Source organism: Triticum urartu, chromosome 4A (genome assembly GCF_056163025.1).
Source record: "Triticum urartu cultivar PI428250 chromosome 4A, HENAU_Tu73, whole genome shotgun sequence".
Lineage (NCBI taxonomy): Eukaryota > Viridiplantae > Streptophyta > Magnoliopsida > Poales > Poaceae > Triticum > Triticum urartu.
Genome location: NC_141876.1, coordinates 381,116,575 through 381,129,706, shown reverse-complemented (window position 1 = coordinate 381,129,706; position 13,132 = coordinate 381,116,575). Strand labels below are relative to the sequence as shown.

The following is a 13,132-nucleotide window of genomic DNA, read 5'->3' as shown; positions in this document are numbered from 1 at the left end:
GTGCGCTGCTTGCTACTTTGAATCGCTAGGTTTTATGGATCATCAGCAAGGCAAGTAACACTTTGATCATACTTCCTATTACCCAGTTTTTATTGCATTAGATCAACCCTCACACATTGCAGGATTAGGATCTAATTGAATAGTTGGTTTGGGAAGTAGATGAGGTAGTACCTATTACCTGTTATTATCAAACCTTCGGGAGTTACTTCTACGTTTGCTTATTATGCCATGTTATGCTAGTAGACGTGGATTGGGTGAGTGTATCCATGACAGATGTGAGTTTGTTAAATTAATGGTTTATCTAAGGTGGCAACTTAAATACGCATCTGGATGGATTGAGTCACCTGGGTATTCCAGCGATTGCCTGTTTTTCTTTTGGGCCGCCACCCAGGCTCAAAGGGATCATGAGATTATTCATACTAGAAACTTCCGTGTGCAGCCACAAGCTACTATGGGCTCTAGCATAGTTGACTAAGCTGTCCGAACTCTTACAGTGGTAGACTAGCAGATGTAGGGGAAAGTAGGTGTAACGGTCTACCCGTTCATAAGGTGCTAGCGCTTCTGAAAGACTATGTCTCGGTCATCCGTTTCTCAAACACCATGTAGTGCGAGAATCCCAACGGAGGAGATTGAGTCTTGTGGGAAAAAGTGCGCAAACCTCTGCAGAGTGTATAAACTAATCACGATTAGTCGTGTCCCCGGTTATGGACAACTTGAGTATCTAGTACGTGGATTATCATGTAAATTTCATCATGTTACTCTAATTAATTTTGTTTGGTTTTAATGATGATGTTTAATTGGGATTGAGAGGGTGTCTACACTCTCAATGTTTAACAACCACCATGATAGTTAAATAAAATGTATTCCTTTGCAGTAGGGAAAAATTGGCTTTATGCAAAACTGTAACCATAGAGCTTTCCACCAGCCAAATATGCATGTAGTATAGCCTTGTTCTTTCATTATTCTCTATGTGTTACCTTGCCAACATATTCCATGTGCTGACCCGTTTCGGGCTGCAACGTTCATGTTGCAGACTTTTCAGACGACGAGTAAGGTGCCTTTAGGTCGTGGTTCTATACTTAGTGATGCCGTTGGAGTTGATGGACTCACTTATCTTCCAAGCCTTCCGATGTTATCATTATTAGATGGCCTTAAGCCATATTTATTGTAATAAGTTCTCTTTTGAGACACTCGATGTAATAAGTGTGTGATTGCTACTCTGTTATAAATCCTTCAAGTACTGTGTGGTGTCAGCATTACTGATCCAGGGATGACACCGGAGCACTGAGATTGGACCGTTTGAGGTTTGGTCGCTACATAACAACCGGAAGTTCAGTACTACATGGTGTGTATTTCATATAAGAAAAATACAATAAAGTGAAACAGAGTGAAGTTCAAATAGACATGCCCCAGAAGTTCAACTACTTCACGCAGTACAAAAAACAACAAGTCAAAAATAGAGTGAGGTTCAAACAAACATGCCCGAGAAGTTCTACTACTTCGCGCAATGCGTTTCCATTCGCAATGAAGGCAGAAATCATGATCTCATCATTTCTCTAATTTACTTCAAAACAACAGGAATATCATTTGTGTAAATTCAAGTCCTCGGTCGGAGAAAGTTAAAAAAATATATTGTGAGAGAGGTTTGTACAAAAAGAATATCATTTGTGTAACACTGGCGAAAATGGATGGGAAAATTAAAAACGAAATTCGTCACAGAAGTTCAACGTGAAAATAGCACGAAGTTTGACTACTATAGTGAATGAATTTGAGATGAAATACTTTTAAAATTGTCGCGAGTATGAAAAAACGATCAACCCGGAAAAGTTGCGTGTTTACACCAGCTTTCCAGCGGTATATCACTTGCTCAATTCCGGTGAGTGGATGGAGAGCTACGAGCAGTGGATGGAGATCTACGAGCAAAAAAAGCACGTGAAAAACAGAGTGAAGTTCAAGTAGACATGCCGAGAAGTTCGGGTTCTTCACAAGGTGCATTTTCGAAGAATCTATTTCGCGATAAAGGTAGAACGAATTATCTCGCCATTTTCGAAATTACCTGAAAACGGCTAGGAATCATAGAAAACCATCAACATGAAAAACTTTCGCATTTTTCTTAGCTTTTCAACGGTATATTATTTGCCCCATTCTGATAAAGTTTATAGAAATTACGGCGAAAATACATTTTTAGCCATTTCCAAAATTGACTTAAAACAGTAAGGAATTGGGAGAAACAATATATACCAAAAAGTCCTGCATTTTCTCAAGCTTTCCAACGCCATATCGTTTGTTGCATTCGGACATACAGTTAAAAACATAGATCGAAAATACGAACTCGGTGCAACTTGTACCGTTTTCTAAATTACTCTTAAACCGTTCAAAATTAGAAAAAACTTTTTACATGAAAAAGTAGCGCATTTTCATAAGCTTTCCAATGCCATGTCATTTGCCTCAATTGGATTAGCCGTTTACAAATGAAATCGAAAATACGAACTCGGTTGTTCGGTTTGCAAAATTTTACGATTTTCCAAATTACTCTTTACGGTTTTGCAGCAGCTTTCCAACACCATATTATTTGCCTCATTCCGATAAATGGTTTAGAAATGCAATCGAAAATAAGATTCACGTTTTTGTATGAAGAAAAAACGGTTTTTGAAACTACTCTTAAACCGCTTATATTTTGCCAAAAAATTAACTTGGGTCATGATACTGGTGTCCATAGTTTTCCAACGGTATATCACAAGCCCCATTTGGGCAATGTTGGTCGAAGTTCAACCTAGCACTGGGAGAAGTTCAGGTCGAACAACTCAGGCAGTAAAATTGCAAAAAACGCAATTTCATCACGGCCCGAGAGAAAAATCCGCCAATGAGCGAGATTCCTATTTAAAACTGGTATTTAGTTACTTAAAAACTTTTCTAGATTACACTAACATCATATAGAACATGACTAACAAGAATAATTCGGCGGGGAAGCCACGGTTGCGAAGATAGCCCGAAGCGATAACCCTTTTATTAGTAGGTATATATACTACGAAAAGGATCCGTGCGTTGCAACGGGAAAAAAAATTCATAATATTAATGGTCAGGACCACATTTTGCTGCATCACCAAGGTACGCTATCACTCTCGATTTCATGAAATAATGAAAAAAATCTTGAACATATTTTTAATTCTGAACAGTTTTTAAATTAATGTACACTTTTACAATTTTTCAAATATTTTTAAAAATTAAGAACTTTCATAAATTCATGAAAATTTTATACGATTTGCAAAAACATTTCTTTTAACTATGAACATTTTTATGAAACCATTTTCTTGAATCTATGAACTATTCCAGAATCCACGGACATTTTTCTGGAAATTAGCGAACATATTTGAAATGCGTGATAATTTTTTGAATTTGTGAACACTTTATGAATGAATAAACTATTTTGTAAGTCACGAACAGTCTTTGAATTTTTATATTTTTCCATTCTTGACCATTTTTTGAATTGGCAAAATTTTGTTCAATTTCATTAAAAAATACACAAACTTTTTAAAAATCATGAATTTTTTTATTTCACGTGAATTTGTTTTTGATATTTCAAATATTTTTTGAATAAGCTAACATTTTTTGACAAAAACGCAAACATTTTTTAAATTTGTTAAACATTTTATTTCAAATTTCTCATTATTTTAAATTTTCGAAACTTTTGAAGTCCACTTTTCCTCTTTGCCACCATCAGCGTTGTTACTTTGTCCATCTATACACGTCTAACGTGAGGCGTTGAGCTTGGTCATCACAACATAGCACCTCATTTTCACAAGCCCCTCCATGCATCGACTTGTAATCATGGGGCCTTGTAATGATAGTAGGTGACACTCATGTCTCATCCACACTTGCTGGATGCCTGGATGCAGTATCCCCGCGAACGACGATTGCTTTCCGCTAATAATTACAGGGAAAGGGTGCATCTTTACGGGCGTCGGCGCCGCGCGTGCAAGCTGGGACACTCGCTTACATCGCAAAAAGTATTTATGTCTGGGGCGAGGGCAGTGGCCATCACGCGAGGAGATTCATGGCACCAGTGGCAACATCCGACGCTAATGAGTTTGGGGAACACCAATGGTTCCCGGTTAGCATCTACAGTAGCACCGAGGCAGTGGCCCCGATGGTATGGTGGATGCTTCAGTGTGTCTCGCACCGTTGTGGAGCGACATGGAGTAAAGGCAGCCCCCCTCCTATGGTTGTGGTGATGGTCTAAGGTGGAGAGTCGTCTCACCAATCTGCCAGGCACAAACTGATAGTTGCCATGAATAACAAAAAGTAAAATAAATATGAACAGTACTCGAGTTATAGATGAAGAAATCATATGAACTGTAGCCCACTAAAAATATTTGCCTACCACAGAAGGGCAAAGAAACTTGCCGCAAAATCGACTTTAACGTGTCCACACTATGACCCCTCGAACCAAGTGACCTCCTTAGATAAAATTAAGCTATTTCAAAATCGTCAATCAATAGTAATCTGGTTTTGGAGTGTTAATCTAAAGTTTATGTGTTGTTCTCAACTTCTTCATGCTTCCTTTCTAAAAATATCAATTACAATTTTCCTTGGAAAAATAATGAAAGCACTTTTTGTTATACACCAATTCTTGATTTAAAAGTAAGAAAAAAAGTTGCAGTTTCAGAAATACATAGAAAGGAGGCCAACTACATGCACTGGAAAATATTTTGAGTTTGCATGGCAACAATACTATCCTTGACAGTATCAACACTTCAACATGATAAGTTTCTTGTACAATATAGGTTGGATATGGTAGCCATGACCCCTGCTTTAATTGTCTACCCAGAGCAAAAGTCCCAACCTGCATAATGCGTAATCAGTTGAGGATGGGATGCTTGATGTCCTTGAATTTGGAAAGAGGATTTCAGCGGCAACAGTACAAAGAGTTTAGCGAACGGGGTGTGAAGACCACTCCGAAGCTCCAATTTTTATAGCCATCAACCTCCCCTCTTTTGACATGCAAATTCTATATATGTTCAAGTTGGAGGCTGCAATTTGAAGCCATGCACTGAACGTGTAGCATTCTGAGAATGCATTATATCAGCCATGATCATTTTTGGCTAGATTTAAATCTCAGATAATGGCTCATTCAAAATTATAGTTCAGAAGAACATTCTAGGTTATGTAAAAAATTACTATCTGCTAGATACTCTGTAGCATTGGTAAAACATAACTACACATGTGACAATTCTAGTCCTCTATGTCAACAACTGGAACTACGCACTTACGCAACTGACGTAATCTTGGAGCAGTCTATGATTCCGATCAAAGTATTTGCTATGGATGCACATATGATGAAAGTATGCTAAGAATTTGCAGACAGTCAGGGCCGGTCCTGAGATTTTGGAGGCCCGGGGCGAAACTAAAATTCGGGGCCATTAATACAGACACCATAACAATAACGATCATTATATATATAGGATGCGGATATTTCAAACATAGGGCAAATGCACCTGAATTGGAAAAAAATATTAGAAAACTAAAGGAGTCAAAAAGTTTCGGGCAGAAACTACTCTCATGGTATTCTCAGCGAAAATAATTGCAGGCCCAAAAAATGTGAATGGTAACATTTATAGAGTACTATCAATTTTGTCTTTTTGTCCAGGATACCATGGTAGTCATTCCTTGGCGAAATTTTTCATGCATTTATATAGTACTACGCGAAGTCATCTTTGTTAAAGTAAAAGTTTCACTTTCTTTTTACTCTTCTCATTACTTTTAAAATATAAAATTCAGTTCGGGTGCAATGGGACCAAAGACACATTGGCTATTTCTGTTATATATTGGACTATTACCAGCTAACACTTGAATGCAAATTAAGGTATTATTTATGTCACGTAACCTGTACATATTACCTTAATATAATTCTACATCCCTCGATGCAAAGCAACATGTGATGCAAAGTTAACCTAAAATTAACTGGCGGACTGTGTCGTGCATCCAATGTGTTAAGAGTGTTCTCAGGGTCACTTACACTCACATTTTCTCCATGTATTCCATTAGCTTGCCCATCCATAGCTACTGTCGCAAACTCTATATTCGTCCAAGCATCAATGGCATTCTCAAAAAAATTATCAATGGATCATCTTTGTGATTTTATCAACTCATCCACAAATCCTTTCCATAGTTCTGAAATCCAAAAAACGCAGAAGATCCACAAACCAATTATAATGAAATATCTTAATATAATTGACCTATATAGATAACTAATTAGTGATTGATGGTATTACCCGTGTAGGTACAAAGGTTCCGGCCGGCAAGACAAGAAGTGGTTAACTGGTGATCGATTGATGCCCTGGTTGGATCCAAGAAGGAGTTCCCTAGAGCTCTAGGCGCAGCATTAGAGAAGCGATCAGATCACACAAAGAGGCGCCAAGCCGGAGCACCAGAGTAACAATCTCTCCGTTGGCCGAAGCTCTCCGATCTCTGCACCGTAGCCGCCGCCGATTGCCGCTTTCATCGCGTACAGATAGATCGTGGTCGCGTAGTTGCATCGCGAAGGAAAATTTTAGGAAACGAGCAAAAGAAGATGAAAGAACGACCGTAGATAGCTCTCGGGCTCCCGTAACGTGTGCCCTTTGACTATGCGATACCCATACAGGCTGGCAATCGCACGTCGCAGTAGCGAAAAATTAGGCCATGGGCTACCGGCCGAATGCATGCATACTAGGCGTGGGGGCCCCTGTAAGGTGGGGGCCCGGGGCGACCGCCCCTCCTGCCCCCCCTCAGGGCCGTCCCTGCAGACAGTAAGGCCTACAAACTGAACTGAAACAAAATATTAATCCTCTCCACATTGAAACTGATTCCTACATGAGGAACGTCACACAAAGCAAATCTGAATCCAAAAAATACTAACATCAAGCGACAACAACATAGAGGGCTACCTCATCGCCGTTGAGATATGCACAAAATGGTTTGCTAGCTATCCATCCAGATAACTGCAATACTGATGTTCAAGCAAACAAAAAGGTGTAATCCAATCCAATTAATGTCAAATAAACAATACTCATGCTAGAGTTCGTGTAACAACTAATTATCCTTGTCATTATCCAGTATTTCATCAGCAGCAGCGACTATGTGCACTATAATGCCAGGACCAATAAATGCATCTTCTAAAATCAGCTATCATAGACCTTCCACAGGTATCCCTTAGAATCTGAGGAATGCATCGTACACTCTTGTATTACAGAGTTCCATCATGTGGTTAGATGTATGCTGCTGATGAAAACGGCCTAGTAGTTTTGAAGTGTTGTAGTAGCATTCCTCAAAAAGGTCAAACCCAATTAGCAGATACTTCTATGCAACCCAGTTTGATGTTACCAAAATGATCAAAATAATTCAAGACATGTGAACTAAACCAAGGATGGTGCTTGCCAATACCTGAACCCATAAAACTAACTACTTGTCATAGACGGGAGCAACTTGAGGCCAAAGTTGGAATCAGCTCATGTGGTCTAGCAAAGGAAGATGTGATATAAACAATGGCAGACAGCTCATTCAAAATTTTAAATACAATGGCACAATATTGAATCCCCAACAACCATATATCTTGACAATTTAAATCCTTGAATCTGCAACAAATCGAGAAATGAAATAATTGTATAGAGAAGAAAAAATGGAAGACATTGAGAATGCAATCTCTATCTGATGCATCTTCATGGGTGCAAATAATAGATTAACCTATCCAGAAAGTGCAATGACAACCTTAAGAATATGCTCTCCTGATTCAGATTGGGATTGGACCGAAGAAGCTCACCTTGGCCTCTTCACATAAGTCGATGCTTGATGCTCCCCAAGCCGAGCCATGGTCTTTATTGCCGCATCCAAACCTGCTGCGGCACGTAGCACACTCCTATATTTCGGCAAGCCCAAATTCACCTGCATTATTAGATCTACAAAAAAATCATTACCAGGATTGCAGAACAAATACACAAGGTTTGGCACTTTTGCTGGGACTAAGCTACATAGTACATACTGAGACATAAGCCATGTACTGAAATAACTACTCTGTACCCAAAACCAAATAATTATCTAACCCAAAATAGCTCTTCCATGCATCACATGTTTAGATTCAAATACTGCAGCTGTCGACACCTCTACAACAATACTATGTTACCCGCCATTAATCATTCATATGATCCTTAGATCATCGATCCACCAGTACTGGTACTACATGAGTCAGGAAAGAAATCTTCCCTTTTCACAACAAAGATAGCACACTACCCACTTCCTTATTTGTACAATGTACTGTGTGTAATAGTACAAAGCCTATACCCCTTCATTAATCACTCACACTCTCCCACTCACTTTGTATTGTCCTCATTCTCTCTTCTCTACACCATCCCCTTGACTGATACTCCCTCCGTTCCAAAATGAGTCATCTATTTTGGAACGGAGGGAGTACATAGCAGCACTAACTAAATTTTGTCACTGGATCACACAATGTATCACACATTCAAACTGTCCATGTAAGATTTGGCACACAAGATCATCAACATGAGTCTCCCTCAATTGCATATACATGCACAAAAAAGAAGTGGAATTCAGAAATTAATCAAGTAGATGTTGTACCTGAACCTCCTGTAGGATTGGGGGAGGTTGTCAGCGAGCCAGGCATCCAAGTCCTCATGCGACGACGGTGCGTCGACGGAGAACAGGATCTCGGCGGGCACCATGGTGGAGGTCATGGCGGGTTGGGCGGCGCCGGATCGGGTAGAGGAGGTGGAGGGCACGCAGATCCGGGAGGGAGCTGCCGGATCTGTCCAGTGGAGGTCCCGTGGCGGCGTTCGAACCTCCAAGGTGAGCTCGAGGACTAGGCATTGGCGCTGATCTCCTGGAGAGAAGGATAGAAAAGGAGATGAGAGAGAGAGAAGGCAGGGGAGCGGCGGCGTGACCTGGGAGTCGCTAGCGGTGGCGCCGGTCGCCGGATGATTCGCGAGAAAGGCCGGGTAGGAGGCGCACGGGAGGAGGAGCTTGGGGTCGGGCGCTCTGCGGGCGCTGGTGGTGGCGGCATATGGGAGCGGCACTCGGGCTGGGCGGGCCGGATCTGGGTCGAAATGTTTTTCCACTTAAAAAGGAGCGCGGGTTGAATATCGAAAACCGTAGGCACTTTTTTGCAAAAATTGGTGACGACGTACAACTAGAAGCAATCGTTGGTTTATTAGTAGGTAAAGATAAAGATAAATAGTATATATATATATAGTGTTACTATTCATCACCCAGGGTGCAAAATAATATATTCTTCACCGAAGTAATCTTACGTTCATTTCATAAATAAATTACATTTTAAATACAAATATTTACATTCATATTGATTTATTGCATAAAATTTGACATAACAAAAGAAATGTAAGTCAAAAATTCTATTTTATGTACATTTTACACTATGTTTTTACATTTTTAAATTTACGTAACATAAAAAACAATTACGACAAAATTATAGGTTTTCTTACATTCTCTTTTTATGTCTAAAATAAGACAAAATTTACGAAACGTAAAATTACGGTGCATAGATGTTAAAATAGAGATGGATGAAGAATAACTATCCCTCATACAGGTAGATGGTAAAACTGTGTCTACCATAGCTTGCCACAGAATTAGTTAAGTTTCCCTAAACTTCTAACGGTTCAAAAGTTATCAAAAAATATGAAATAAATATGGGAGCATCTCTCTAATGTAATAAGATGATCCAACGGAGGGATTGTCAAAATATGCATCTATGTGTTCTCGACAAAAATAATAAGCATTTCAGCTCACTGCGACATAAATTTATATTGAACTATTTGTTTTTTTGTCCAGGACACATACAGTCGTATTTTTTTAATCCCTCCGTTGGATCATGTTATATATTATAGGTGTGTTGGTTTAGTATTTTTTTCAAAAAATTTGAAAACTTTTGCACCGTTGAAACCCTTAACTAGTTCTGTGACAAGCACTTGTAAAAAATCCTACTCCTATATATATATGTAAAACATACATAAAATGCGATATTTCTGGTCTTATAACGTATTTTTTTGTTTTCTTATATCAAATTTTACGTAGTGAATCAATATAAATGTAACTATTTGTATTTCAAATGTAATTTATTTATGAAGCGGTCGTAAGATTACGTCGGGTGAATAATAACTTATTCTGCATCCTGGGTGATAAATAGTATCACTATATATATGTGTATATAGAAGTATATGGTCATTTTCGAGTACAAGGCCAGCCAAAATATTTTTTAATCTATCCTATATTTTCAATCTAATCAATATACTGAACACGTCAGAAGGACTCGGAGGTCGCAGTCTCCTACTTTTGCGGCAGATCGGAACGTGGACGACAAGCCGTCTAGCTACAAGATCGACTCTCTAGAATTGTTTTACTTTTGATCACCCTGCACACATTTTCTCTTTGTCGCGTAGCAGCAGCATGTGGCGAATATTCCCCGTTTAAGATAACATATTTTAGTATACGGATTGCCTGCGGGTAGCTAGTCAAGCGCAAAACATATCATCTTATATTATCGCACACAGCGTCGAGCGGACACAAACATTTCTCAAGTTCTTACTAGTCTTCCGCTCTTCGCCATTGATCTCTCTCCACATCATTGAGAAGACACAAAGGCAACAGGAACGGGTATATACCCATACGGGCAGCGCAGAATATGTCGAGCTCTGAGATGGATTCCTCTTCGCTGAGCAGTGATACGTCTCCAACGTATCTATAATTTATGAAGTATTCATGCTATTATATTATCAACCTTGGATGTTTAATATGCTTTTATATGCTATTTTATATGGTTTTGGGACTAACCTATTAACCTAGAGCACAGTGCCAGTTTCTGTTTTTTCCTTGTCTTTGAGTTTTACAGAAAAGTAATATCAAACGGAGTCCAATTGACGAGCCGATTTTTGACAATTTTTTATGGACCAAAAGAAGACCCCGGAGTAAAAGAGTTGGGCCAGAAGAGTCCCGGGCTGTCCACGTGGGTGGGGGCGCGCCCAACCCCCCTAGGCGTGGGCCCCTGCCTCATGGACGCCTCGGGCACCTCCTTGACGTGAGTCCGACGCTAAAAATTCATATAAATACAGAAACCTTAGAAAATTAACCTAGATCGGGAGTTCCGCCACCAGAAGCCTCCGTAGCCACCAAAAACCAATCTAGGCCCTCTTTGGCACCCTGCTGGAGGGGGACATCATCACCGGAGGGCATGGAGGAGGATCCCGGAGGGGACATTATCGTCATGAAGGCCAAGGACCGGAGGGAGAACCTCTCCCCATCGAGGGGGAGGCCATGGAGGAGGAAGCACAAGGGCGAGAACGTCTCCTCCTCTCTCTTGGTGGCACCGGAGTGCCATCGAGAAGGGAATCATCGCCACGGTGATCGTCTTCATCAACATCACCATCATCATCACCATCCTCATCTCTTTTACGCGGTCCACTCTCCAGCACCCCACTGTAATCTCTACTTGAACATGGTGCTTTATGCCACATATTATGATCCAATGATGTGTTGCCATCCTATGATGTTTTGAGTAGATATCTTTTATCTTTGGGTTGATTGATGATCTAGATTGGTATGAGTTGTATGTTTTACTTTTGTGTTGTCCTATGGTGCCCTCCATGTCGCGCAAGCGTGAGGGATTCCCGCTGTAGGGTGTTGCAATAAGTTTATGATTCGCTTATAGTGGGTTGCGTGAGTGACTGAAACACAAACCCGAGTAACGGGGTTGTTGCGTATGGGATAAAGAAGACTTGCTGCTTTAATGCTATGGTTGGGTTTTACCTTAATGATCTTTAATAGTTGCGGATGCTTGCTAGAGTTCCAATCATAAGTGAATATGATCCAAGTACAGAAAGTATGTTAGCTTATGCCTCTCCCTCATATGAAACTGCAATAGTGATTACCGGTCTTGTTAACGATTGCCTAGGACAATTCCGCACACTAATCCACCATTATTCCACACTCGCTATTTATAATATTTAGTAATATATTCTAACTTCATGATAACAGCACCTACCTTTATATTTTAGCTCTCTGATATCATACAAAGTTATCCTCTTCATACCCACAACATTGTTTTATTTCTCGTTGCTAGCTGGTAGCAAACGTTCGGTGTATGTAGAGTCGTATCAGTGGCAGATAGGGCTTGAGAGAATATTGATATTACCTTTAGCTCCTTGTGGGTTCGACACTCCATACTTATCACTTCCACCTTTGAAAATTGCTACGATCATTCCTTGCACTTGGGGATTATCAAGCTCTTTTCTCGCGCCGTTGCCGAGGAGCAATAGCGTGGGATTGATATTCTCGTGTGTGCTTGTTTGCTTTCTTCACTAAGTAGATTTTGTTTTTCCTTTTTGTTTCTGTTTAGTTGTGGGTGAAACATACAAAAAAATTAAAAGAATGAAAATACCAAAAAAAATTACTTGCCTCTCATGCCTAAAAAGTTTTTTAAAAAGAGAAGTGATTGGAAAGTTATGCATTGAAGAAGTGAGGGTCGACCTTGAGCACTCGTGTTCATGCTCACAGAAACAATGTAGAATTTTTCATGGAAGTTTCTCTATAAATAGTTATCCCCTTATATATAAAAATAACGTGCCAAGCTTTGGTTTTAGGATGATTAGATTGCTTGTTTACTATGTGCAGAACAAAAACAGAAACTTTGGCTGTAGCGCGTGATTTTACATTTTTTACTGGAAAGTCAAATGGGTCTAAAACTTTTTGCACATTACTTCTGTGTAAATTGTTCAAATTTTCAAACTTATTGCATAATTTTTGGAGATACAAAAGTTTATTAAACCTTCAGATTACTACAGACTGTCCTATTTTAGACAGAATCTGTTTTTCGTCTGTTGTTTGCTTATTTTGATGAATCTGTGGGTAGTATCGGGGGGTATACAGTAGATATAGTTCTAATATGAAATTGGAATGAGTTTGCAACAGTACCTAAAGGTAGTGATTTGCTTTATTATACTAACGGATCTCACAAAGTTTTTGTTAAGTTTTTTGTGGATGAAGTGTTCAAAGAACGAGGAGTTACCAATGTGAGAAGAATAAAGAGAGGCAAGAGCTCAAGCTTGGGGATGCCCAAGGGAAACCAAGT

General features: G+C 39.6%; 1 long non-coding RNA gene across 10 annotated transcripts; it reads right to left on the bottom strand.

The window, feature by feature from the left end:
* Positions 1–3,692: 3,692 nt before the first annotated feature.
* Positions 3,693–9,078, bottom strand: LOC125554725 (uncharacterized). 10 transcript variants are annotated; one of them, XR_015601196.1, is made up of 4 exons: positions 8,614–9,078; positions 6,273–7,934; positions 6,017–6,171; positions 3,693–4,276 (listed from the first exon to the last, which is right to left on the bottom strand). It is a non-coding gene; the product is annotated as an uncharacterized LOC125554725 (long non-coding RNA). The 10 variants fall into 10 exon arrangements; XR_015601194.1 differs by having other exon boundaries at positions 3,693–4,262; XR_015601197.1 differs by having other exon boundaries at positions 3,693–4,262; positions 6,023–6,171.
* Between the last annotated feature and the right edge of the window lie 4,054 nt (positions 9,079–13,132).